Source organism: Prionailurus viverrinus, chromosome A1, assembly GCF_022837055.1.
Source record: "Prionailurus viverrinus isolate Anna chromosome A1, UM_Priviv_1.0, whole genome shotgun sequence".
Classification (NCBI taxonomy): domain Eukaryota; kingdom Metazoa; phylum Chordata; class Mammalia; order Carnivora; family Felidae; genus Prionailurus; species Prionailurus viverrinus.
Window position 1 is genome coordinate 23,117,478 of NC_062561.1, and position 26,224 is coordinate 23,143,701.

The 26,224-nt window shown below is 40.9% G+C and overlaps 1 long non-coding RNA gene across 1 annotated transcript; it reads right to left on the reverse strand.

Annotated features, from left to right (window-relative positions):
• Positions 1–219: 219 nt before the first annotated feature.
• Positions 220–24,372, reverse strand: LOC125169205 (uncharacterized). Its single transcript, XR_007153530.1, has 4 exons — positions 24,169–24,372; positions 24,010–24,052; positions 21,259–21,320; positions 220–330 (listed from the first exon to the last, which is right to left on the reverse strand). It is a non-coding gene; the product is annotated as an uncharacterized LOC125169205 (long non-coding RNA).
• Between the last annotated feature and the right edge of the window lie 1,852 nt (positions 24,373–26,224).

Sequence of the window (26,224 nt, forward strand, 5' to 3'; positions counted from 1 at the left end):
TGACCACAGCATAAAACAAACTAGCACAAGAGGGTAAACTATCAGTAGAAATGGTAAATAGAGATGATCAGCAAGCTATAGTAATATGGAAAAACATTTTAAAAACAGGTTAAAATATGTTACTAAAGTATGTTGTTAAAGCATGCATTCAGTGGAAGAAACAGAGAAGCTAAATCAAAGTGTTTGAACAATAAATTTATTGGTTTACAGCACAGGAAAACCAGAAATAGGGTGGAGTGCTTTGGCTCTGGCCATCTGTATGGCCCTCTGTCCTTTGCTGGCTCCATGCTCTGTTGCTTGACAGGTGGCTGCCCTAGTTCCAGGCCTCATCTGCATGAGGAAGAGAGAGATCATATCTTCCTATTACTCTCTGAAGAGTAAGAAACTTATTAATGCCTCCAGCAAACCTCCTTTTAAATCCCATTGGCCTGAGTTGATCATGGGTCCATATTTGGGCTAATCTTGTGACTAGTGAATACCATGCACTAATAGACTTAGCCTTGAAGTCCAGAGTCAGTCAGTAAGGAGGGGAATGGAAGGTCATGATTGCCTTAGGCTACAGCCTCCTGATCTTTTTGACAAGTAATAGTGCCCATATGGCTGACAGGCTGGAACAGCTCAAAGCAAGCACCCTTGGGGCTCCAGACCTCCCAGGGTCCACCTGGCTATCTCAAGGGATAAATATCTCTACACACCAATGGGTAGCAACTTGTATGTTGCATTAGACCAATTAGGAACCACCCCCTAGGGAAAGAGTCTATCCCCAAACTATGAGACTTCTACCCAGTGGAGGAAGAGTGGACTGGTTAGTAATAACATAATGGATAATAAGGAGAGGGGAGCATACAAGAAGGGTCCCAGGATGTTTTCCAAGGTTCCAGTTTCAGTAACTGGGTAGACGCCAGTGTGTAAACTAGAGCTGGATAGTATTGGCTCATGAAGCAAACTTTTTGTGTCCTGCCTCAATTCTGTATTAAGTGATGTCTCAGAAATTGAGAAATGCCACAAATCAGTGTTTTCCTCTAGAAATCAGTTTTTAAGCCTTTACCAGCACATGAAGGGAGTGTCATGTCCCAAGATAGACACACTCATGATGCAACAGGTTTGCTTTTTATTTACCTGTTGGGAATCCTGCTCATTGTTTTTTTTTATTTTTTTTATTTTTTTATTATTTATTTATTTATTTATTTAAATTAAAAAAAAATTTTTTTCAACGTTTATATATTTTTGGGACAGAGAGAGACAGAGCATGAACGGGGGAGGGGCAGAGAGAGAGGGAGACACAGAATCGGAAACAGGCTCCAGGCTCAGCCATCAGCCCAGAGCCTGACGCAGGGCTCAAACTCATGGACTGCGAGATCGTGACCTGGCTGAAGTCGGACGCCTAACCGACTGCGCCACCCAGGCGCCCCTATTTTTTTTTTTAATTTTTTAAACGTTTATTTATTTTTGGGACAGAGAGAGACAGAGCATGAACAGGGGAGGGTCAGAGAGAGGGAGACACAGAATCGGAAACAGGCTCCAGGCTCTGAGCTGTCAGCACAGAGCCCGACGCGGGGCTCGAACTCACGGACGCGAGATCATGACCTGGGCCAAAGTGGGCCGCTTAACCGACTGAGCCACCCAGGCGCCCCTCATTGTTTTTTTAAATTGAGGTGAAATTCACATAATGTAAAAATTCACCATCTTACTCATCCTTTTTTGAAGTGTATTCAAGCTCATGGTTGTTGTATCTTTATTGATTATAACATTTTATTTTTGAGAAGGTAACACATTTATGTTCAGAAGGTACAAAAGAATATCCAATAAAAAGCAGCCCTCCTGTTTGTGTTGCCCAGCCATCTAATTTCCTTCCCTAGAGAAAACCCAGGGTAATGGATCTTTAGGGATACTTTCTGAAAATTCTTAAATAAATCAATTCTTAGAATATTTTTAACCACACACACTGCTCTGGCCTTGCTTTCCTTTATCTAACAAAACATCTTGGGTGATTCCAAAACCAAACAAAGACCTCACTAAAAAGGAGAACTACAGATCTATTTTCCTGATGAACACGGATGCAAAAATCCTCAACTCTTAAGATACTAGTCAATCAGACCCAACAATACATTAAAAGAATTATTCACCACAGTCAAGTGGGATTTATACCTGGGATGCAGGGCTGGTTCAATATCCACAAATCAATCAATGTGACACATTGCATTTATAAAAGAAAGGACAGGAACCACATGGCCCTCTCAACAGATGCAGAGAAAGCATTTGACAAAATACAGCATCGTTTCTTGATAAAAATCCTCAAGAAAGTAGAGATAGAAGGATTATACCTCAAGATCATAAATGCCATATATAAGAGACCCACTGCTAATATCACCCTCAATGGGGAAAAACTGAGAGCTTTCCCCCTAAGGTCAAGAACACGACAGGGATGTTTGCTTTCACCACTGTTATTCAACATAGTATTGGAAGTCTTAGCCTCAAAAATCAGACAACACAAAGAAATAAAAGGCATCCAAATCATCAAGGAGGAAGTCAAGCTTTCACTCTTCGCAGACAACATGTTACTGTATGTGGAAAACTCAAAAGATACCACCAAAAAACTGCTAGAACTGATCCATGAATTGAGCAAAGTCACAGGATATAAAATCAATGCACAGAAATCAGTTGCATTTCTATACTCTAATAATAAAGCAACAGAAAGAGAAATCAAGAAATTGATCCCATTTACAATTGCACCAAAAACCATAAAATACCTAGGAATAAACCTAACCAAAGAGGTGAAAAATGTATACACTGAAAACTATAGAAAGCTTGTGAAAGAAATTGAAGAAGACACACACCAAAAAATGGGAAAATATCCCATGCTCATGGATTGGAAGAACAAATATTGTTGATAGTACCCAAAGTAATCTACATATTTAATGCAATCCCTGTCAAAATAACACCAGCATTCTTCACAGAGCTAGAACAAACAATCCTAAATTTTGTATGGAACCTGAAAAGACTCCGAATAGCCAAAGCAATCCTGAAAAAGAAAACCAAAGCTGGAGGCATCACAATCCCGGACTTCAAGATCTATTACAAAGCTGTAATCATCAAGAAAGTGTGGCACTGACACCATAACAGACACTCAGATCAATGGAACATAACAGAGAACCCAGAAATGGACCCACAACTATATGGTCAAATAATCTTCAACAAAGCAGGAAAGAATATCCAGTGGAATAAAAACAGTCTCTTCAGAAAATGGTGTTGGGAAAACTGGAGAGCAACATGCAGAAAAATGAACCTGGGCCACTTTCTTACACCATACACAAAAATAAACTCAAAATGGATGAAAGACCTAAATGTAAGACAGGAAGCCATCAAAACCCTAGAGGAGAAAGCAGGCAAAAACCTCTTTGACCTCATCTGCAGCAGCTTCTTACTCAACACGTCTCTTGAGGCAAGGGAAACAAAAGCAAAAATGAACTATTGGGACCTCAACAAGATAAAAAGCTTCTGCACAGTGAAGGAAACAATCAGCAAAACTAAAAGGCAACCCACAGAATGGGAGAAGATATTTGCAAATGACATATCTGATAAAGGGTTAGTATCCAAAATCCATAAAGAACTTCTCAAACTCAACAACTGAAAAAAAAATATTCCAGTGAAGAAATGGGCAAAAGACATGAATAGACAGTTTTCCAAAGAAGACATCCAGATGGCTAACAGACACATGAAAAAATGTTCAACATGGCTCATTATCAGGGAAATACAAATCAAACCTCAATGAGATACCACCTCACACCAGTCAGAATGGCTAACATTAACAACTTAGGCAACAACAGATGTTGGCGAGGATGCAGAGAAAGAGGATCTCTTTTGTACTGCTGGTGGGAATGCAAGCTGGTGCAGCCACTCTGGAAAATAGTATGGTGGTTCCTCCAAAAATTGAAAATAGAACCACCCTATGACCCAGCAATTGCACTAGTAGGTATTTATCTAAGGGATATAAGTGTGCTGTTTCAAAGGGACACATGCACCCCAATGTTTATATAGCAGCGCTATCAACAATAGCCAAAGTATGGAAGGAGCCCAAATGTCTGTGGACAAATGAATGGATAAAGAAGATGTGATATAAATATGCAATGGAGTTTTACCTGGCCATCAAAAAGAATGAAATCTTGCCATTTGCAACAATGTGGATGGAACTAGAGGGTATTAGGCCAAGCGAAATTAGTCAGAGAAAGACAAATATCACATGACTTTACTCATATGAGAACTTTAAGATACAAAACAGATGAACATAGGGAAAGGGAAGCAAAAAATATAAAAACAGGGAGGAGGACAAACCATAACAGATTCTTAAATATAGAGAACAAACCGAAGGTTGCTGGAGGGTTTGTGGGTAGGGGGATGGCTAGATGGGCAAGGAGCATTAAGGAAGACACTTGTTGGAATGAGCACTGGGTGTTATACATAGGGGATGAATTACTGGATTCTACTTCTGAAATCATTATTGCACTATATTCTATGGATATAAATTAAAAAATAAAAATAAATTAAAAAAAAAAAAACATCTTGAAGATGGTTCCATACCAGTACCTACAGAACCTCCTTTTTTTTTTTTTTTAACAGCTACAACATAATCCATTCACATACAGTTACTATGAATGACTTTAAAAATCCTTCTTTTTGCATCTATGTGGATATATCTTTTGGACCCATTCCTACAAGCGGAATTACTGGTCAAAGATTATGTATATTTGGAAGTTGAAAGATGTTGTTAAATTGCCTTCTGCCGATACTGCACTGGTTTGCATTTTCATTACAATTTGCCTGTTTCCTCACAGCTCTGCCCACAAAGTAGGTCTTCAAAATTCTTATTCTTTGTCAATCTGATAGGAAAAAAAATGGTATATCAGTGTAATATAAATTTCCTTTCCTTTTATTATATGTAAGGTTGTGCATCTTTTTATATGTTCATGGGCCATTTCTGTATCTTTTTTTTTTTTTTTTTTTTTTTTTTTGGTAAACTATCTGCTTGTATCCTTTCCCATTTACTCTATTGGGTTTTGGTACTTTGAAAATTAAATATTAGATGGGGCGCCTGGGTGGCGCAGTAGGTTAAGCGTCCGACTTCAGCCAGGTCACGATCTCGCGGTCCGGGAGTTCGAGCCCCGCGTCAGGCTCGGAGCCTGGAGCCTGTTTCCGATTCTGTGTCTCCCTCTTTCTCTGCCCCTCCCCCGTTCATGCTCTGTCTCTCTCTGTCCCAAAAATAAATAAAAACGTTGAAAAAAAAATTTAAAAAAAAATTAATATTAGAAGTTCTTTTTATCTGAAGGAAATTATACTCAAACACTTTTTTCCTTTTTGTCATTCATCTTTTGGCTTTGTTTCTGGTGGTTTTCCCATGCAGGTCTTTTTCTGTTTTTAAAATTTTTTATGCAGTTGAATCTACCACTTTCACATAGTAGAATCTCTGATAGCTTCCTGGTTTTTTTTTAATTTTTTTAACATTTATTTATTATTGAGAGACAGAGAGACACAGAGTGTGAGCAGGGGAGGGGCAGAGAGAGGGGGAGACACAGAATCTGAAGTAGGATCCAGGTTCCGAACTGTCAGGACAGAGCCGGACACGGGGCTCAAACTCACAAACTGCGAGATCATGACCTGAGCTGAAGTCGGTCGCTTAACCAACTGAGCCACTAGGCAACCCTATAGCTTCTTGGTTTTATGTAATACTTCTTCACTCCAGAAATTATTAAAAATGTAACACAGTTTTTTCTAGTCCTTCTATGTTTTCATTTTTACATTTAAATCTCTGCTTCATTTGGACTTTGTTCTACTTTTATTATTTTTTCCATGTGGCCATACAGTTGCCTCAATATTATGTGTTGAATAATCCATCTTTTTCTCCATTGTTTTACATGCCACCTTTAGGCATTAATTTATAGAAGAGAAATTAGGAAGAGGTATGATACCTGCCATTTAGACACGAGAGCCAGCCCTTGCTGTCTTTGGGAAGTGACAGTAGAGGGATGTAGCTACCTGCTGGACCCAGATTTCTCTGTTTGCTTTAATTTCCTATTAAGAATTCTGTGTGTGGCAGGGATGGGACAGGGAATGCAAAAGTTTTCTTAGGATAGTTGGGAAACTGAGTTACATAATGTGTCGATTTTTGTTGTTCCTTTTGTTCTTTTTTTTTTTTTTTTCTGGAGGGGGAGGTCATATATATGAGAGAAGAAACTGCAGAACTAAGCTACTTCTTGCTTTCAACGACTTGGTTACTTCCTCCCTTTATCAAGAAGTTTCTTGTCTATTTCTTGGGTAACCTCAATTTTGCTATGAACTGAAACTATAGAGAACAAGAACAGGAATGGTGAATACTGTATTAAACAATCTATTTCATAGTAAGTAAAATTCCTACTTGTAAGAGAAAACATTTTGAACACTGTTTTGGAGAATGGAGAAATTCCTGGTAACTAAAGCTTATCATGGCTCAGAATCTGCAGAAATGAGACCTTTAACGGTCATTGTTTATGAGGTCAGGAAAAGAAAAAAAAAAGGAGGAACTGCAGAGAGCTGACAGAGTGACCGGACATTGTGGCTCTGTCACATGTTTATCTCCAGAAATGGTCTCGGACCAGCAGACAAAGACTTGTTGGTCTGAGGAGGTGAATGGCCCAGGAATTTTGCTTATTCTTTGTTGTGCCGTCTCCACACAACAGGGTCCTGAGCTGCTGAGTGGAGCTGAGAGATGATACGCAGCCTATTGGGTAGCTTGTGGTGGCATCCCTACTTCAGGGAGAAGAAGGCTTGGCGAGTTGAGGCTTAAAAATACAACTAACTTTATCATCCAAAGCATGACCCAACACCTAAAGAACCTGGGATGGCCTTCTCCCTTCTTCTGTCAACATATTCTGCCTACATATTCCCATAGTAGCTCCTTTATACTTTGTGGGGTCCTTGGTGTTAATTTCAATTTGATTTCATTTACGTGTGTTTAGGTGGGGAAAATGGGGTCAGCAGGTAGGAGAGGCACACTGTGTTGTCCCAATCCCATTGAATGATTCTGGGTTCCCTTTCATATCTGCCTTTACAAGGGAAATCTCAGGTAGAATAAAAATAGAGAGCAAGCTAGGGCATCTTTGGCTGCTGTTTCCCCTTAGTAGGTTATTGACCAGGAATGACTTCGGCATAATAGAAGCCTATTCTTTGCAAAACCAGGAAGTAGAGGAATCTTGTCCTTGGTTTTTTCGAACCCCCAACTCACCTCTTACTGCCTTCTCACACTCTCTTGGTGGTCCTATGGCCCTTAGTAACTGATACACAATCCCCTTCATCTTAGTCTTGAGACAGGGGTCAGGACATTCTCTCCTGTCATCGCCACTAGCCTATCAAGTAAAAATGACCAACATACTAAAGTAACCTCACCCTCAAGTAAAATATGAAACCTATGTTATGTAAAGAAAACACAAGGGGTGCCTGGGTGGCTCAGTTGGTTAAGCATCCGACTTCAGCTCAGGTCGTGTTCTCATGGTTCGTGAGTTTGAGCCCCATGTTGGGATCTGTGCTGACAGCTCAAGCCTGGAGACTGCTTCAGATTCTGTGTCTCCCTCTCTCTGCTCCTCCCCTCTTCGCACTCTCTCTCTCTCTCTCTCAAAAAATAAACATTTAAAAAAATTAAAAAAAAAAAAGAAAATACAAAACCATTAAGCATAACATAAACACAAATCACATTCTTAAAATGTTGGCCTCTTGAAGAGGAGAAGAAAGAGAATGTATTAGCAGAGGAAATAGGGAAAAAGAAAGAGACAGGATATAGGCGGAAGCCATGGATTCAGCGGAGAAAAGCAACCGTGTTGACTCATATATACTCACTTCTCTCTGAAGTATCAAAATATTAAAAAAAACAACTATTTCCAGCTTTCCATTGCTTTCATTCTCAACTGTTGGTTCTGATTGAGCAACCAAATCATCATCTTCAGTGGAAATCATTTTCTAACCTCAAAAACAGGAACTGAAGTTAACTACAGCGAGGTCCTGTCAGAAGCCAGACGATAAGAGCCAAATGCCTGTGTTTTCCCAAAATTCACACGTTGTAGCCCTGATCCCCAGGGTGATGGCATTTGGAAGTGGGGTCTTTGGAAGGTAATTAGCTTTAGAGGAGATCATGAGAGTGGGATCTTCATGATGGGATAAATGTCTTTATAAGAAGAGGAAAACAGTGAGATCTTGTCCCTCCATGGCCTGAAAAAAGGCCATATGAGGTCATGTAGATGACCACCACATATGAGTGGTCATCTACAAGTTAGGAAGGGTTCTTATCAGAAACTAAGTGTGTTGGCACCTGGATCTTGGACTTCCACCCTTCAGAACTGTGAGAAATAAATGTCTATGGGTTAAGTCACCCAGTCTATGACATTTTGTTATAGCAGCCTGAGATGACTAAGACACCAGAGAATTGGACAACCACCTATTGGCTAAAGGTCATGGTCATAGTAGGGATTGGGGGCACAGACTACATGTGTATGTATTGCAGGAGTCTGCATGTAAAAGTCCTCTCAAGGATTCTGATTCCAGTAAGAATCCCTGGCTGCCCTCATATAAAGTATCTGCATTTTGATACAGGCCTCTTAAATGCCAGGTGTCTGTAATACACAAAGGAATGAGTCACTAATGATGGAAGGTCAGGTGCCATTCCACGTAAAGGTTTGTTTCCTTGCAGGGAGGGGAGAATTTTCCATTCTTTCTCAAAGGGGGGAAAAAAAAACAACACCTTTTTTTCTTTGGTTTCAACTCTGCCATTGGCCCGAGATATTTTTCCTATAAGACATCTTTCTTTGTGGACATATTTATGTCAAAATATTTCCCCCCTATTTCTCACCTCCTTTCTGACTTGTACACATGGTAAGTGCTGCTTATTGAGGAGCTATTGCTGGGGGAAAGGAGAAGTTGTGTTGGGGGACCCTCCCTCTCCTCAGCTATCATGAACTTCTCTGGCTCTGCTTCAGCAGGATGACAGGGAGTGTCCCACCCACTGTGACTAACACTTTTGTTGAAGCACTTAATTGCTGTCCCTCTGACAAGTCTTTATAAGCACAAGCATGCTATATCCTTCCCCCCATCCTACTTCAACAGATAGCTGATAAGCTGCTGCTCGGGCTTGGGGTGGAGAACGATTCACTTTCTCCTCATTTTCTAGAACCTTCCATAGCAGAGTTCCTGTAGAGAGCTGGCTAATGTAACCTCTCACGGTCAATGGAGCCAAGGACAATTTCATCCCCAAGAACATTGTTGGTTTGGGGGCAATGATTTGCATTTAATGAAAACAATAACTTTCCACAGCTGCTAGAAAACACAATTTGGCTCTATTGTGGTGACAAGTGCTTACTTTCTTTCATACCAGCCCAAAGAAGTTTCACACTTCAGAAACTTTCCTCACTACCAGTGGGTTAATAAATACAGATGGAAATTTCTTCGGCAGCAGGCTGAGCAGCTGTGAGAGCATAACCAGCCCTCAGCTGATTCTTGCCACCCAAAGCAAGAGGAACTGGTTTTCTGCAACCGGTTTTATAACACCAGTGGGGAAACTGATTACCCTCCAGGTAGAAGCTCGGTAGCCGGTTTGTTCTGGATCATCATGCTTGCCTCCTTCTCAGTTTCTGCCTTGTGTCAACTGTACCATCTCCCTTAGTTTCAATTCCAGAAGCGCCCTTTCCCTGAAATGGCTCTTCTCTGACCACCTGGGCACCCCAGGCTCTGGCCACACCTTGCCCACAAGGCAAATAAGCACCTTTAATAATCACTTGGGAATAATCTCCTGAGTGGAAATAACAGATAGTCATCAAGAACAGAGGGCTCTTGCCTGGGCTTGCTCTGAAAATCCCCTTTGCAGAGGGGGTGCAGCTGTCTCTCCAGCTCCCTCGTTACACATCCCTCACCGAATTATCAGGACGTTTATTCTGTCAAATATTAACCCTTGTCCTTGGTTGCTTTAATGAAGAGAGATGGAGGTGGAAGGTAAAAGAAAAAAGAGAAAGGTGCAAGTAGAAAACAAAGTGAAAGACGCTAAGGGAGGACCAGAAGTGGGAAGGGAAAGAATGGCGGGGGAAGGAAGGGGAGGGGGCTGGCAGGTCATCTGGGCACAGGGGGCCTCCAGCCTCATAATCTGCTCTGTGCATTCTTCTCACCAGGTTCATTGCTCTGCTGGGGCTTTCATTCTTATTGTCATGAAAAAATATATAATTACCAAGTGAAAAAAAAGCCAGGTAAAAACAGCATGTAAGTATGATCCCCCTTTGAAGTATTTGCTGGCATAAAGATTTGGAAGGCCACAGATAAAGATTTTAAGTGTTTATCTTGGAAGGGTAGGATTATAGATGAGTTTTTATTTTTTTTTTCTTTTTGCCAATCTCTACTTTCTACAATGGATGACTATTGTTTTTAACAGAAAAGTTAAAATCATGCTAAAGCGGGAAGGGGGCACCTGGGTGGCTCAGTTGGTTAAGGGTCGGACTCTTGGTTTGGACTCAGGTCGCGGTCTGTGCGAGCCCTGTGTCACACTCTGCACTGACAATGCGGAGCCTGCTTCAAATTGTGTCTCCCTCTCTCTCTGCCTCTCCCCTGCCCCTCAAAAATAAACATTAAAAAATAAATAAAAAATTAAAAGGTAAGGGAAAAGACAGACACAGAGGAAGAAACAGTGGACTTAAGGGAAGGTGACAAAGGTTTTTGAGGCTATGTGATAATGCAGATATTTAAACAAACTATGTATGCATTTCCCCTGTTTTAATTAATTGCCTGTTCTTTGCATTTTGACTACTATTTACAGTTTTTTAAGACCTCTAATTTTTAAATCTTTAGAGCTGTATTTCTTAAGGAGAGGCACACGTGGGAATCAGCAAGGAAACTTTTTCAAAATACCCTGCCAGGGTCCCACCCTCAGAGGTTCTGATTCAGAGTACAGACATAGGGCCTGGGTAAGAGTCTTCTGGAAAACCTTCCCAGGGTCTCTGATTCTCATCCTGGTTGACAGTTCCACCGTGTGCAAGACGATTCACCGGGGGTACTGAAAGGAAATATTAGAACTTCTAATTTTATTTATTTTCTATGGCATCCTTTAAAAATCTCTACTTGTATGTGTATTAATGCTCTATATAATACTGATATTATAAGACATGTATAATTTGCAAATACATTTACGTATTTTAGGGAGTGTCAAAGACGCTTTTCTTATAAGGATCTACAATAAAAAATTTGGAGACAACTGCTTCAGAGAATGAATTATAAGTGGGATAATTCAAGTGTCCAACCAAATTAGAAATTTTTCTCCAGACTGAGGTAGAGAAGTGTCACACTATGGATGATGACTCATTTTGACCTACTTAGTCTCCTTCTTAGAAATACATTACTATTTACTGGTCCTGGGTCATCATTTGTGGTGTATTATCTTCCCCAGGTAGGCTGCAGGTGTCTCCTTGGTAAATACACATGCACATACATGCCCCAACTATAGACGTCAGCATTTGGAAGCTCTCAAAGCCTTCAAGAGGCTCATCATTATTCCGTGGTTCCTACATGATAAACTCTTATAACTGCTTTGAAAATAAGCACCTGCATTGTCTTAATGTGAAAAGCAAAACAATGAATAATAAATAGTAAATAAATATTGATTAAAAAATAAAACTATAGGAAAAAGAGTGAGAAGTAAATCTTCTAGGTAAAGAGAGAGAATTGAACATGCACACATCTCCTTTTGCTTTTTTCTAAAGCCTCAGTAAGATGATGGTAAATGGATTTTTTAAAAGGAAGAAATATTAGCAATCAAAAAAATTTTAACTCAGAGCAACAAAATTTCGAAAGCTGAAAAGTAAGAAATGTGGCCATGACACAGCAGACAGGGGTAAATGGAATCCTAGCGAGCAAGTGGGGAAATTCAAGACACCAATCAGAATTTCCCAAAGGCTCAAGAATTGACGGGCCCCGGAGACCTCTGTCAGTGAGGTGGGGACATGCAAAACCATAAGGGGTGGTTCAAACTCTATTTAGAAAGCAGTTAACTCCCAGATCCTCTCCCCTCTCTGCAGAGCTAGGCCAGTACCCACTGCAGAGAGACTAGATCAGGGGTCTGTAGACTGGAGGACATTGGGCAGAGATGATGACTGGATGTCATACTGAAAACAGAGGCATGAAGTGGATAGGTGGAGACCCACAGCTCTTTGTTTGCTGTGTTCCCCCCAGTGCCCACAGCCAGAATGATGTCTTTGGACATAAGCTTGTAAGAGTCCTCTCTGGGGAGTTTGGTCTCCCCAAGAGGAAAAACAAAGGCACTGATTTGGGAGTCTGCCAAGCAAACAGCCCAGCCAGAATGTATGGTGGAGCCTCTGGTCAATAAGCCCCTAAGGTTCAGAACTTCACTCAGCTTTTCAGCCCCTGTTCTTAAATAGGAGCAGACAATCAAGGTTTACTAGACATGGAGAAAAGCCTCTTACATAAAATATAAAGACCAAAATGAATAGAAGAAAGAAACTTAGAGAAAAGGGAAACCAAACAGGTTGAGGAAAACATCCAATACCCTGTGATTAATATCCTCAGAGCTGGGGCACCTGGCTTGCTCAGTCAGTTAAGCATCTGTCTCTTGATTTTGGCTCAGGTCCTGATGTCACATTTTGTGGGTTTGAGTTCTGCATTGGTCTCTGTGCTGACAAGGCAGATCCTGCTTGGGATCCTCTCTCTCACCCTCTCTCTGTCCCACTCCCCTACTTGTTCTCTTTCTCTCTCTCTCTCAAAATAAATAAATAAACTTAAAAAAAATCCTCAGAGCTAAGATATGTAACCATCAAATAAGTATATGACATTAGAAAAAGGAACATCCAGGAACAAATGTTAGACCCCTTGGAAATTAGAAATAGGATAATAAAAACTAAAATACAATAAAACGGTTAGAAAATGAAGAAGAGTAAGTCTCTGAAATTAGAGCAAAAGAGAAAGAAATAAGTGAAAAATAAGAAAAAAGGGGAATACAGAACAGAATATCTAATTTATGAAAATAGGAATTCCAAAAAGAGAGAACAGAGAAATCATAGGAGAGACCATTATTAAAGACATAATTGAAAAATATTTCCCACAACAGAGGAGCATGTATTTCTGAAGTGAAAGGTCCATCAAATGCCTACACAAGGATTGAAAATAGACCCACATCAAGACACACCAGTGTGAAATCTCAGAACAATGAAGACAACAAAAAGATGCCACAGCTTCCAAAGAGGAGGAGAAAATAGCTCCTATGAAGAGGGTGATGAATTAGAATGGTTTCAGGCTTCCCAATAGCAAACCCAGGGGCCAGATGGCAACTACCTTCAAAATTCTCCATGAAAATGATTTCCAGTTTAGAATTCTATACCCAGCCCAAAGTATCTACCAAGTGTCAGGATGGATTAAAAATGTGTCCGGGGTGCCTGGTTGGTTAAGCGTCTGACTCCTGGTTTCTCACTTTGTGAGACAGGGCCCCATGTAGAGCTCTGTGCTGACAGTGTGGAGCCTGCTTGAGATTCTCCCCCCACCCACTCTCTCTCTCTTTTTCTCCCTCTGCCCCTCCCCACACTCCCACCTCTCTCTCTCTCTCAAAATAAATAAACATTTAAAAATTTTTTTTTCAAAAGTTGCAGACATACAAATTCTCAAGAATTTATCTCCCATGCCCCTTCCCCAGGAAGTCCCCAGGACATTTGTCAAAACATGAAGCAAATAACACCAGAGCTTACCCAGAAGGGAACTACCCTGGGATGACCACGAAGCAAGATTCCAAGATGAGAGATGTGCCTCAGGTCCAGGTTGCAGTGCATTAGAAGGCTTTGGGAGAGATTTTGGGGGAGATTGATGAAATTGTTAGAGTACCCAAAGATTCTGAATGTCTTGAGAGCAGACACTGACAGATAGCAAATTTAAATGTGTAGAAGATGAAGCAAACAGAAAGTAACAGAGTTGTTAGCTCCAAGGACAACAAAAAGGTGTGCAGGAAAGGAAGTTATCACGATTTGCTGTGGTTCAGCTATGAGTGATGTTTTATACCCACTGTAACACAAACATTGACTGAGATGACAACTTTGTGGAACAGGAAGAATGGAGGATGGGGAAGGACGAACATGTATGGTGGGGGCAGTGGAAGGAAAGACACCTTATCTTCTATCCTGGACAGAAATCAGATAATGGCTAACATTGAAAGAGCAAGGAACAGCATTTCAAGCTTGTTAATTTGGAGACCTGGAGATAAATACCAAAAGAAAGAGGCTTAAGTGTAGAAAATGGTGAGGAGGAGAGGGGATTGCTGTTTTTCATGACAAATTTTGTAGAACAATTTAACATTGTAGATTATGTGCATGTAGAACTCTGGGGGACAAAGAGAATATTTAAAAAGTGCCTATTAATATTTTCTTCAGGAAAAACAAAGTACATCTCCTTTCCTCTCTGGATTCTAATTCCCAGAGCTCTGCTTGCTAGAGACTGCTTGCTGTTCCTTTTGAGTTCCTCCAAACATATTCTGCGGCTCTATATGAGGCTTACACTTGCCTCATAAACTACAGTCCTGATTGAATCTTGTGATTCACCATGATCTTGAGTCAGACACATCCAGGCTACTTTCATTTTTTGAGGCTCCCAATATATCGAAAAAGAAAAAGTTGCAAAAATGGGATTTAAAACTGTGGGTGAGCTTTACATGTCTACGTTAATAAAGGAATACATTTATCAGATACTAGAGTGATGCCAGAGTTCTAAATTTCAGGCCCTAGGAGAATGTGAGGCCCAGGCCAAGTGGCTTTCCTGCACCCCCACCCGCCAGCACTCCCCAGCCCCTTCCCGTTCTGTGCTCAGTCTTACCCTGAGATCCTTTTCTAATTTTACCGTCTTCCCTCTTCCCTCGCCCCGCCTGTTATTGTGCTATTTCCTTCCCTTCTACAGAATGTGTATTATTCTGCATTTGCCTTCACTGAGCTTCATTCAGTTCCAAGCAATTCCTCTGGCTCTTCCTCACCCTGCTGTCACCTGTCCTTTGAATCAATATGCTCTCCATCCTAACAACCCTCATTAATTAATTAAAATGCCCTCCTCCGCCTGTTTTCCATTTTGGTACCACATTCACATTTAATGAGCATGCTGGCCATTCCATTATTCAGGTCACTGATGAAATGTTACATCACCAGCCCCAATCTCTGTGGACACCACATTTGTTATGTCCTTCTAAGTTAATAATAATCCACAGTATTCATTCTCTAGGCACGCAGCCACTCGTAATTATGTGGTTTAGAATTTAAATTTTAGACCAGTGGTTTGAAAACCTGGTTGCATGCTAGAGACACCAAGGGAGATTTTTAAAATGTGGATCCTAGATCTTACAACAATCCTATCATACTATATTAAAAATAGCCCCAATAAATGAACCTGGTCACCTTAGATACAGAATCTTCGTCTGTTTGAAGAGAAGAAAAGTAAAATATTAGAGATGACGTTCAGGGTCTTGCAATACAAAGAGGTGACAGGCTGTCAAATTTTAAGTTCTAGTTTTCCTTTCCTTGAATTCTAAAGGGCAAAAAAAATTTAACTTGGTCATGGGTGCTCTATTAGTTTTCTATTTCTGTTGTAAAAAAAAAACAAAAACAAAAAAACAAAAAAACTACCACAAATGTAGTGGCTTAAAATTACACGAATTGATTATCTTACAGTTTGGGAAGTCGGAAGTCTGAAATGGATCTCACTGGTGAAAAATCAAGGTGTCAGCAGAACTGTTCTGGCTCTATTTCTTGCCTTTTCCTGCTTCCAGAGGCCACCCACATTCCTTGGCTTGTGGCCCCATTTCTCCAGCGATGTGGAGTCCTACACATGCTGTTACCTCTCTGGCCCTCTCTCCTACCTCCCTCTTTCCACTTTTAAGGAAACTTGTTATTGCATTGGCCCTGCCCAGATATTCCAGGATAATCTCCCTATCTCAAGGTCAGCTGATTAGAAATCATGTGTTTTTGCCATGTAGCCTAACATGGTCACAGTTTCAGGGAGTAGGACATGGACATTATTATGGGCAGGGGGTATTATTCCGCTTACCACAGGAGCATATTCAGTTTTCTCCTAGTAATTTCTTTTTTTTTCTTTATTTTGGGAGAGAGAAAGAACACATGTGCAAAGGGAAGAGGGGCAGAGAGAGGAAGAGAGAGAATCTCAAGCAGGCTCCTCGTTGCCATTGCAGAGCCTGACATGGGGCCATGAGATCATGACCTGAGGTGAGATCAAGAGTCTGACACTTAACTGACTGGGCCACCCACACGCCCCTCTCTTAGTAATTTTTAGATAAGATAAACTCTTAACTCTTCATTTAGAATTCTACGCAAAGCTCACAACCCCCTGGGCACAGTGACACATCCTGCCTCCTACCTAAAGGCCTATCCCCAGAGCCCAGAGACCTGCTGTGATCAGGGCCTCTCATATCAGGCTGCAGGACTATTGCCTAACCTTGACGCTGGAGACCACCTCATTAGGCCAGCAGCCTCCAGTGTGGGATCACTGTGTTCAGTGTAAGCTGGAAATCTCTCTCCCATGGGCACTGGTACAGGGTGGGTTTGGAACATGCAGTACAGTATCCCTGGGTTAACTTCAATCCATTTTCAGTCTCTATGGCTGCACAAAGGATTCTAAGCCATAAGTTTCCACTGGGAAGTCCCTTGTGCCTTTCTGCATTCCCCATTGAATCAGAAGCTCAAGAGATGGGGCCCAGAAATCTGCATTCTTTAATATTTCCAGTTTAATTCTGTGTACTGTCAGGGTTAGGAACTATGGGTTTAGACCATGTTTTTTAGTTTAATGAATATATTGTAAAGATTAAAACTGAAACCTTGCCAAAATCAAGATTATTAGTAGCACCTATTACTTTTTGGGAAATGTCAGATTCTTATATACAATTAAAATATATTATATATTTTACATATATTATATCTATATATTATATAGCATGTATATTATGATATGTTAATGTATATTAATGACATAGAAGTGTTATATATTACTTTGTGATAGAAAAAAATCAGATTAAAAGTATGTTCTATTTAAGAAAATCCAATGGCCTGAAACCAAATTTATAAATAATAACAATAAAAACAATTAAGGGGTAATAATTTATATTACAAAGTAATTCATTGTATTATTTCCTTTAAACAACATTTCCCTCTAGGTCTCTTAAAATACCAACTAATACACAAAAATTCAGTTTGTGTATTGTTTTTCAGGAACATTTCTAGTGCATCAAGCATGGTGCACCTGACTCCTGATGAGGTTGGGCTTGTGGTTTGAGGAATTTGAGTGGAAGAAAAAACAGAGTTGACTGGTCTGTGGAATCTATTGCCTAGGTCTTCCTCTCTGTGGTGTCCCAGGGCCAGGTATGCTAGCTTGGTCACACCCTTGTCTGCATTCGAGCCCACATAGCTCCAGCTTTAGGCTCAGCCTTGTATTCATTCCTGGGATGACTCCTAAAGTCACAGGAGTTTCAGAATCCCTAGCTCAGCACTGAGAACAAGCATCAGTTGGCCCTGACCTTGGTCCTCACTTCTGATAATTGGGATTTCAGCTTTCTTTCCCAAGTGTTGGCCTATAGCTTGAGCTTCTGCTTGGGGTGTCTGCCTTCTTTGGAGCTTTTTACTTCTCCTCTCCATGGCAGGCTCTCAGGACGTTTAACTTGAAACCTTAGCCATGCGTGCAGAACCTGAGACTGTCCCTGAAAAGACAGGCTCACACCCACCAACCAGTGGCTTGAGAAGGAACTTGTTCTCCTGTATTAGGATCCTATGATGATCTGGCCATCTTCACCCCCTTCACAATGGGCTTTCTCGAATGCCAGTGACATTGCAGCGCTGGGCTTTCTTCATTTTGGTTCCAGACCCCTGGGTCTGTTTGTGGCCTTAAACTGGGCCCTGGCCTGCTTGTCTGAAAATTTAATTCTCTCTTCATGTTAGCATTTCTTCTGACACAAGGATTAGATCCCATTCTCTATATCCCCAGCTGCTCATTGTGACCCTGCTTCAAACTAACCAGACCATCTGGATCCATTTTAATGGAATAAGATCTCCCACTAGATGAGAGCCTCTTAGATCTCAACACCTGCCCAGAGTAGCTTCAGCACCTGAGAGTCTAGTGGTTTGCTCTATTGTCCATCCTTTGTAAGACCTGCCTTAAAACTTGTTGGCCTTCCATCTGGACATGTGGTATCATGTGGTTATTTGCGTCCCAATTCTTCCATGTAATAGATGTGAAATCATCAAGTTTTGCTTAACTGGTTTGATCCTGAATAGATTTTATAGGTTTCTTCCCATCAAAATGTTCTGACCTATTTCATAAGTAGTTGTGGAATAATGTATGTAGAATGCCGTGTGCTTGGCCTATCATAAGGAGATACTACTATTTCTTTTTTCTTATTTGTTCCCCAGTGACTCCTTGTCTGTGTGGCTAAAAGCCCCACGCATCTCAAGGCCAAACAGGTCCAGAAATTCTCTCTGGATGACCTATCTCATCTCTACATCCTTAGAAGTCAGGAAAAGCCTGAGTTATTTGCAATTTTTGAGGCTCTTTGTATATAAATAAATGTTAAAAGAATGAAAAACTAAGACTCAGACCAAAGAAAATATTTGCAAAAAGAAATATCTGATAAAGGACTTGTATCCAAGATATATTAAAAAAAAACACTTAAAACTCAAAACAAGGAAACAAACAACCCAATTAAAAAGTAAAAAGTGGGCAAAAGATCTGAGCAGATACCTCACAAAGATATACAGATGGTAAACACTCATATGAAAAGATCCTTAACATAATATGCCATTAGGAAATTACAAATTAAAATGAGATATACCAGCACATGACTATTAGAACGGCTAAAATCCGGAACATTGGCAACACCAAACGCTGGTAAGGATCGGACCAAAAGAAACTCTCATTCATTGCTGATGAAATGCAAAATGGTACAACCACTTTCTTTTTAAAAATTTTTATAGATTTTTTTTAAGTTTATTTATTAGTTTGAGAGAGAAAGCACATGTGTGAGCGAGGGAGGAGCAGAGAGAGAGGGAGAGAGAAGATCCCAAGCAAGATCCACACTGTCAGCACAGAGCCTGACACAAGGCCTCAACTAACGAACCATGAGATCATGACCTGAGCCAAAACCAAGAGTTGGACACTTAACTGACTGAGCCGCCCAGGCTCCCTGGTACAGTCACTTCAGAAGACATTTTGGTGGTTTCTTGCAAAACTAAGCATACTCTTACCATTTGATTTTACCCAAATGAGTTGAAAACTTACGTTCACACAAAACCTGCACATGGATGTTTATAGCAGCTTTGTTCATAATTGCTAAAACTTGGAAGCAATGAAGGTAACCTTCATTTGGTGAATGGATAAATAAATTGTGGTACATCTAGACAATGAAATACTATTCTGTGATACGAAAAATTGAGCCATCAACAATGGGAAGACATGGAGGAACCTTAAATGCATGTTGCTAAGTCAAGGAAGTCAGTCTGGAAAGTCTACATAGTGTATGATTCCAACATCATGACGTTCTGGAAAAGGCAAAACTATGGAGACACTAAAAAGATCAGTGGTTGCCAATGGCCCAAGGGTAAGGAATAAGAAGTGAACAGGTGAGATATAGGGGATTTTTAAAGCAACAAAGCTAGTCCATATGATACTGTACAGTGGATATATGACCTTGTGCCAAAACCCATAGATATGTTCAACACAAAGAGTGAAACTTAAGGGAAATGATGCACTTCAGTCAGTAATTATGAGTCGACTGATTCATCAATTGTAACAAATATACCATACCAACACAAAATATTAATAATAGGAAAAACTCTGTGTGCAAATGAGGGAGGGCAGGACTTGGGAACTCTGTAATATCTGCTCAATTTTTCTGTAAATCTGAAACTATTCTAGAAAGTAGTCTATTAATTATAAAAAAATACTAAAATAGGTTTCATTTTAAACGTGGTTTATTTTAAATATTTCCATTTAAAAACTCAGTGTTTTTAAAACAAACAAAAATATAATGCAATGTAATTGTGCTTCTCACAAGGTAATTGTGGGATTATAAATATCTTTTTTTTAACTCCAGTCTTATCAGGGATTATAAATATCTTCATGCATAATGCATGACAGATGAATGGTCTGCTAATGGGAGGCATGTTCCAAGCTGCATGATGAGAGTTTTCTTCCTTCAGTTCTCTGAGTGCATCTCTGTAATGTACATGAAACTTTACTTGGCAATAACCAGCATGGAGCCCCTTCCTTAATGTGAGACCTTTGGCAATGGAGCACCATGATGGGCCCTACTGGGGCTTAGCTTTGTTTTTCCAAGCCCACTTCCAACCCTACCCATTCTGCTTTTGAACTCGAGTTGGCTGGCTGTTTGCATGTAGACATTTCTAGTCCTAACTGCCTATCTACCTAAACATCCAAGGCTCACCTGCTTGTGATGTCCCATTCCTATCCTCTGCCCACCTACTGAGCCTGGGCCAGCCACAACACTGAACAACTACAATGACTGTACATTGTGTTTTGCCAGCTGGAATACTTCTGGTTAATAGCTCTCCACAGAGAGGGACTAGAGATGAAAACAGAAGGACTGATTTCATTACGCATAAGGCTTTCTTGCAGAATCATTTCTGTGTCTACTTGCCTTTGCTATACTTCCTCTATTCCCAAGGGTGAGGCCTACCTCCCAGAAAGATAGAAATGAACACGCTTGCTGACTTCCCTTTTCTTTCACTTTTTCCAAGTTTTTCTCATTATGATAGTGGTAAGTACTCTTAGAAAATGTGCAAGTCACAGAAATGCAGAAAGAAGCACAGAAAAAAAAAGTCACCCCAAACCCTATATTACCCCGAGGCAACCCCTAATGTCATTTCACTTCTGTAAGTTTTTAGCTCCACATTCACTCTTGAACCTCACACAATTAGATTTTGCCTCCTCCATTTTCCTGGAACTACACTCCCATAGGTCAATGTCTGTCACAGGCGACCTTCCTGGTATGCTCTGGATTCCATCTTGTCTTCCTTCTCAAGAACTTCATTTCTGTAATTATTCACTTCTGCCTGCATTATTCGTTCTCCCCTTTAGTGGATCACTCCCACCAGTCTGCAAACCTGTCTTAGTATTGCATATCTTAAACTCTTCCTTAAACCCATTACCTCCTCTCTGTTCCTCTTCATAGTAAAACATCTCAAAAGAGATATCTATATTTACCTCCTCCACCTTCTCCCCTCCGGCACTCTTCGATTTGCTTCAGTAGGGTCCTCTTCACCCTACTAAAAAGACTCTTATCAAGATCATCTGTGACTTCCAGCTTGCTAAATCTAATGGTCAATTCTCTGTCCTCATCTTCACTTGAGAAGTGGTATTTGACGTAGTTCAGTCTCCTTCCTTTCAGAAATAACTTGTGCTGTTGGTCTCTGTTGACAGCACACTCTGCTGGTTTTCCATTTATTCCACTCTTCCTTGTCACTCTTTTTTTGGTCCCACCTTCTATGTCTGGCTTTGAAATATTGATTGAGTCTGAGGCTTGATTTCAGGCCTTTCTCTATAATCTCTCCTTGGTAATTTCACCAGTCCCGCTGTTTTTAAATATCATCTATATGATACTGACTCTCAAATCTCTATCTCTAGTTTTGGCCCCTAGGATTAGTTTGCATTAGGTTGCATGTATCAGCAAAAGCCAAGCAATAGTGGCTTAAACAAAATAAAAGTTTGCGCTTTTTGTTCAGTACTTAAGGAAATTCAACATAAAAGGATATTTATTCAATATACAAGGAAATATATATATATATATAAGTTTATTTATTTTGAGAGAGTGTGGGGGGGAGGGGCAGAGAGAGAGAAAGAGAGAAAGAAAGAATCCCAAGCAGGCTCTGCACTGTCAGAGACATGGGGCTTGAACCCATGAACCATGAAATCATGACCTGAGCTGTAGTCAGATGCTTAACTGACTGAGCTATCCAGGTGCCCCATAAAGAAGCATATTTGCTGTGTAAGTTTGAAGGAAAGCAAACTAGGACTTATATGGTGGCTTGATTGCCATCAGACACCCGGAGGACTTCCCTTTATGTGTTTCATTATCCCAGCCCTTGGTTTCCACCCTCAAGGAGCACCTCATTATTTCAAGATGGCTGCTGGAGATCCAGCCGTATCATAAACATTCCAGACTGCAGGTAGGAGAAAAGCAGGAGGACAAAGTGTTCATTTCCTAGGTGAGTTAATTCCCTTTAAGGAGGCTTTCTAGTTTCTTCACAAAACTTCCACTTCTACCTCATTATCCACAACTTAGTCATATGGCCACACTTAGTTGCCAGGAAGGCTGGGAAATACAGTCTTTATTTCAGTTAGCAATACACCTAGCTAAGTATCAGGGTTCTGTTACAGAGAAGAAGAGGAAAGTGGGTATTGGGTAGAGATCTAGCAATCTCTGCCACACTAACCCTGACTCTTCCCTGTGCTGTGAGCTTACGTGTCTCTGTGTCCATAACATCTCCGTTTGGATGCCTAATGGGCTTTTCATACTAAACTTAGATAAACCTCTTGATTCCCTCCACCCTCAAACCTGCTCCTCCCAGCCTTTTCCATTTCAGTAAACGGCTTCACCTCATTGTTCAAACTAAAAACCTAAAGTCATTAAAAAAAAAAAAAGCACCTTTTGTTATGAAAACTCAAACACACTGAAAGGTAGAGCAAATAGTATAAAAAACACCGATAGATCCAGCATCTATTGTGCTTGTTTAACCTTTTTTTTTTTTTTTTTTTGAACTGAAGTATTTTAAAGTACAGTCATTGTGGGGCACCTGGGTGGCTCAGTCGATTAAGCGTCTGACTTGGGTTCAGGTCAAGATCTCGTGTCAGGCTCTGTGCTGACAGTGCGGAGCCTGGAGCCTGCTTTGGATTCTGTCTCTGTCTCTCTCTGCCCCTCCTCCACTCACACTCTGTCTCTCTTTCTCTGTGCAAAAATAAACATCAAAAAAAGTAAAGTATAGTCATTGTGACATTGAACTCAAATTCTTCAGTTGGCATCTCTAAAACATAAAGGCATTTTTGTGTATATCTGTGATACTATCACCAGTCTTCTCAAAATGAACAATTCTTTACTCCTCTCTTCCTCATCCGCCACAGCGAGTCAATCAGTAAGTGATGTCAACTCTCTGGCCACTCCTCACTCTCTCCAATGCCATCCCATCCCAGCCACTATCAACCCTTAACTAGACTTTAGCTCTGCATTCTTCCTTCTAACTCTCTATTTTGCACATAGTATCAAACTATTCTTTCAAAAACTTAAACCATGTTATATCACCTCCTTAATTAAAACCCTCCAGTGATTACGGGGCGCCTGGTGGCGCAGTCGGTTAAGCGTCCGACTTCAGCCAGGTCATGATCTCGCACTCTGTGAGTTCGAGCCCCCCGCGTCAGGCTCTGGGCTGATGGCTCAGAGCCTGGAGCCTGTTTCCGATTCTGTGTCTCCCTCTGTCTCTGCCCCTCCCCCGTTCATGCTCTGTCTCTCTCTATCCCAAAAATAAAAATAAACGTTGAAAAAAAAAATTAAAAAAAAAAACAAAAAAACCCTCCAGTGATTATCTCTTTGTGATTAGATTAGAATCCAGGCTTCTTTAAGACCTACTTGACCTGACTCCTGAGTACCTTTCTAAGCTCTCTGCCTTCTCTCCCCTCACTCCTGCCTTATTTTGTTCCTTTGAATACCAGAGTAATTCCTGCCTAACTCTAGTGTTTAGGCTATACCTTCTGCCTGGAAGGTTTCCCCCAGATCTTTGTATGGCTGGTTTCTTCTCATTCTCAAGTCTTACCACAAATGTCACCTCCTCAGGGAAGCTTCCTCTGCTCATCCTATCTGGAGAAGTGCCCCCCATCTGTCTTCAATCAATTCGTAATCTATTATCCTGTTTTATTTCATGTGGCCTTTATTGCTATTTTAAATTATATTATTTGTTTACTTACTGATGGCCTGCCTTCCTCTTGTACAGAAGCTCCATGAAAGTGCCTAGAACAATGTACAGTGCAAAATATACAATCAACAAATGATGTTAGAGAATAAATCAATAAATTGATCTCTGGATATTGAAAGACTTTGCTTTGAATTTCAGCTCCATTACTTACCAGATGTAGTGGGAAAGTTACTTAATTTGTCCCTAGAATACCAATGTCACAGGACTATTATAAAACTTAAGAGGGGTAATTATGTAAGGCACTTAGTATAGCTTTCGATGTATAGTAAGCCCTAAAAACATGACAACTGCTGTTATTACTACTGCTATTAATTATTACATGTCTCTGCTGCATTTGATCGTTGTGAACATTGCCTCCTGAAGACTGTCTCCTCTTCTGGCCTTTTTGATGCCATACACTTCTAGTTCTGCTGTTCTTGGAATGCCTCAGAACACCTTCTGTGGCACAACCCTCATCTGATGACTCCATAATTATTCTTTCCATGCCTGGTACCACATATTGCTTGGCCACAACTGACCGGACAAGAGACGAGCATCTGGTCCCAAGGCAGCGTCTGTTCATTGGCCTAGGTGCTACCCTGGCTCAAGAGCTCCAACCACATGTTCTCTATGATGGGTGATTGCTAAGTACATAAATGAGCTCATTTCTCCTGAGGAATATGAACAGAGTAAGAGGGAGCACACGAGATAGAGAGATACTGTATCGGGAGCAGGATAAGCAGGGACAGAGAATACTTGGTGACTACAAGGACGCCTGGAGTGGGCTGATGAGCATGTAGCCTAGTCACAACAACTTCATTGTATCTTGATGACCTTTCAGGCTCCATTAGTCCTCCATTAGTCCTGCTGCTTCTAACTTTCTGTGCAGCTTCACGATAACCTCTATATCCAAGGTCGCTTATCTGTTCCTCACATGGCAAAGAACCTAACCAACACCCTCACTGCACAGTTTCACTGGGTTGATTCGACAACCATTTCTTAGCATTTACCATTGGCCACACCCACTCATTTGCTCTCATAACTTGAACGCTCCTCTGTTGGTAATTCACCAATTGAATCTCTAACCTGACCTGTTTCCTGAGGTTCCAGCTCAAAAGAAACTTTCCAGCTTAAAAGAACTACCTTCCAAACAAACTCATATTTTCTTCCCTTTCTCTCCTCTCATGCCCTGCCTGGCACAAATATGTTCCTCTTCTTTTGTTCCCTGTCTCGGCTAATGACACTGCTTACTCCCAGTCACTTGGGCTACAAATCTTGGAGTGATCTTTGCCACGTCTGTCTTTATTATCTTCCACAGCTAATCAGCATCTGCTGATGCATCTGGCCCCTTTGTTCTTTTTACAATGTCCTTCCAGACTGTAGGTGCCTTGGCCCTCCCCTCCTACTCCTCTTCCATCACTGCTCTCCCTTTGCTCATGTGCTCCCGGCCCACCAGCCTCCTTGCCTGTCCCTGAACAGGCAGACACAAACCTGCTCCAGGGCTTTTGCACTTGCTGTTCCCTTTGCCCAGAACACTTTTTCTGAGCTCTATTCCTCTTCTTCTTCACATCTTTGCTCAAATATCCTTGTGTCACCTTTCCTAATCACCTTGTTTAAATTCTAAGAACATGACAACTGACTTTCCTTAACCTCTTCCACTGTTTATTTTCTCCACAGCCCTCCAACGTGCTATGTAACTTACTTATTTTTTTCATTTGTTGCATCCCCCTTTCTCCACTTGGCAGCCCAACACAGTCGAATGTGTGCACCACGGGGGCAGGAATTAATATCCCCAAGGCTCAACAGTGCCTGCTACGTAGTAAACACTCAATAACTGCGTGTTTAATCCATTAATTGATTACTCAGTCTCTGTCTGCTACCATTGTTTGTTTGTTTTCTTTTTAAACTGTTTCAAGACTATTTTTAAAACCAGTCACGACACTAAGCTTTTGGCCCGTTTGCCCACTCCACCAGCTACAAATGCTTGCTCAGCAGCTGAGGGGCACTCTCTAGTAGCATGTGTGAAAAGTAAATAAAATCCATATAAAACAAATCGTTTCCATAGGCTGGATTCTTATAGTCTTGCTACAATGCCAATGCTACATCCTGGGCATATGTTTCTGACCCACATGGAAAAAATTATAAATCTGGCCAGTTGGAACTGCCATCTGGAGTAGCACTAGCTTTTTTCTAATAAGCTCTGTGTCTTGGCCCTTCTCAGCCATTAA